This window comes from Tachysurus vachellii, chromosome 26 (genome assembly GCF_030014155.1).
Source record: "Tachysurus vachellii isolate PV-2020 chromosome 26, HZAU_Pvac_v1, whole genome shotgun sequence".
NCBI lineage: Eukaryota > Metazoa > Chordata > Actinopteri > Siluriformes > Bagridae > Tachysurus > Tachysurus vachellii.
Window position 1 is genome coordinate 15644248 of NC_083485.1, and position 2831 is coordinate 15647078.

General features: G+C 36.5%; 1 pseudogene; it reads right to left on the minus strand.

Annotated features, from left to right (window-relative positions):
• Window positions 1-257: 257 nt before the first annotated feature.
• LOC132841397 (gamma-crystallin M2-like) lies at window positions 258-2003 on the minus strand (annotated as a pseudogene).
• Window positions 2004-2831: the final 828 nt, after the last annotated feature.

The window sequence follows — 2831 nt, forward strand, 5'->3', positions numbered from 1 at the left end:
AACTTTCCTCCTACAAATGTGTTTTTTTTTTTATTATTATTATTATTATTATTTTTATTTACATTTTATTTACAGTGTTTGAGATTAAAGTTAAAATGAATATTTTTTTAGTTATTTAGTTTTTTAGTTATTTGAGTATCAGCTACACTGCTTATGTTCTGTTCTGTTAAAAGAAGCAGAAAAGGAAAACAGAAATCGGTCAAATTTTCATTTTATGAACTTTATTTACGACTCACTAAATGTAACAGTAAGCCCTTTTATTTATACCACGAGTCCATGATGCGCCTCATGCTCATGAACCTCATGCCGCTCATTCCCATCATGTGCCTGAAGTTCCGGTACTGTCCGGGCCCGAAGTACCACATTCTGCCTTTGTAGTGAGGATACTCGTACATGAGCCAGTGTCCGTCCGTCACGTGGCACGACATGCAGCCGTGAGACCAGTTATAACGATCCATGAAGGAGTCACAGTCGTCAGACATCTCCATCATCTGACCCATGAAGTGCTCCCTGGGGTAGAGCCTCATCTTATAGGGACCGCTGTACTGTTCACACACACACACACACACACACACACACACACACACGTTATCCATATATGGAGAGTCTAGGAGACTAAAGACTGTAATTCTCAGTTTTAGGAGTAATTCTATATAGAGGTTGGGATAATATTTAATGTAATATAATTGGGATATATAAGGATTCTATAAGAAACAACTATTTTGAATATTTTGACTTTTTTGTTTCACAAAAACAATATTTTGTGAAATTCATTTATATTCATTTCCATATAAATGCAAATGTAATAAAACAATTTCCTAACGTTTAAATGACATGAAGTCAATATGAGCAAAATTCAGAGAAATTAAAATGAGATTTTCATGCTTGATTCCTCTTACATCAATTCAAATTTGTTTATGCTAATTTAAATAATTAAATAATAATAATAATAATAATAATAATAATAATAATAATAAGAATAATACATTTAATTAAAAGCAAGGTATAAAATGAGGACATCTTTTGTTTTCAGTTTTAAATATTCATTATTCTAAGGACTTTAAACAGATTGCATTTTGTAAATTCAAGTATTTGAATTTGATTATTTGAGTATTTGGCGATTTAAGGAGTTTGGGTTCCTGGATTCTGATTGGTCAGAAGGTACTGATTAATTTTCTATTACAGCAGCGCTATAATCGACGATACGTTAAGGTTTCTATACTAACAGAAATTTGTGAGACTTGTGCTTTGGACGATCTACACACACGGAATACAAACGTTGATGTGGCTTTTTTTTAAGAAGACGATTATGGAACATTTATCCAGTCTCCAGAACCGTCGTATTAACGGCGAGAGGGAAAAGAACAGGTTGGTGAAGGAATTTGTATCTGCTGTAGCGTGAGTAGGAACGGGATGTGAGCGCTGCTGTGGTGTAAGAGGAATAAAACAGGTGATATTTTTCCAAAAGTAAGTAACGTTAATGATACCATGGGGATCCAGCGGCAGGAGCGGATCCAGCCGTTCATTCCCCATGTGTTGATGTAGTCGTTGTACTCTCCCTTTCTGAGGAAATACTGATTCCCCATGAAGTTGGGCCGATCGTATACCATCCAGCAGCCACTCTCCACTCGGCACGAGTAACAGCAGTTCAGGTAGGCGGACATGTTGGAGCAGTCGCCGCTGGACTCCCAGGACCGACCCATAAAGTTCCGGCCCTCGTAGAAGATGATCTGCAGAGCAAGACAAGATGTTGATTGATAAAATAACAGCTGTCATATAGCATTAGTATCTAAATATTACTCCCTTTATTTTATAGATCATGACCCATGTTCTTACCTTGCCCATGCTCATTTTGGCTTCTTTCTCTGTTCCGTCTGATCTGATCCGTACCCTCCCGGTGACTGACATACAGTTCCACCTAGTTTAACCCTCTCCCATTTATACCTCGCCGTCGCCAAAAAGACCCGCGCCTCCTTTTGTTTAAACTCCTGAGTCAGCAGCATGGAGCTGTAGGGCTTTCTGTACCATAGAAACTCTTTAGAACGAACCTCAGGCTTACAGCAACACAATGCGGTTGTGTGCTCCGAAAAAATGTTCTCTTTACATCTCACAGGCCTGGCTTTATAAGCGCTTTATAAACACTACTGCAGACATGTTTGGTGCTCTTCATTAAAGCAAATATCCTGAAATGCTCTCGGATTCGGTCTATTGTCCGTTTTAACAGATTTATTCAGTTTTTTAATACATTCATAAGCACCGGATTAAATCTTTATGTCAGGAGTTTCATAAGGCTGTATAGCCTTATACATTAGGGCTTTATAGCATATTCATAAGCACTGCATTAACATTTACTAGCAGAATACTAGCGATTTTAAGCAGTACATGCATGTGATTTTTTTGCTACATTCAGCTTTCATAACACATTCACAAGAAGTGAATAATGAAAAATCAGGAGAAATAAGGAGGTATAAAGCCTTATAACATAAGGTGAGATTTTAGGCGTTACATAGTACATGACCTGATCATTTCATGAAAGAGAGAACCTTCATAACACATTCATAAGCACTTCATAAACATTAGACAGGATAGTAACAGTGTTATGTATTATGTGCACGTTTTAATTTGTAGAGTAGCTGCTATGAGCCTTCATAACACATTCATAAGCACTGGATTAAATATATATAACATAAACATTAGACCAGTCGGGACAGAAGATTTAATGTTGATCAGAATAATTATTAATAATTCATAATACATTTTTTCAGTTTTGTAATATATAATCTTTAGAGCAACTACACTGAGCCTTCATAACACATTCATGAGCAATTCTA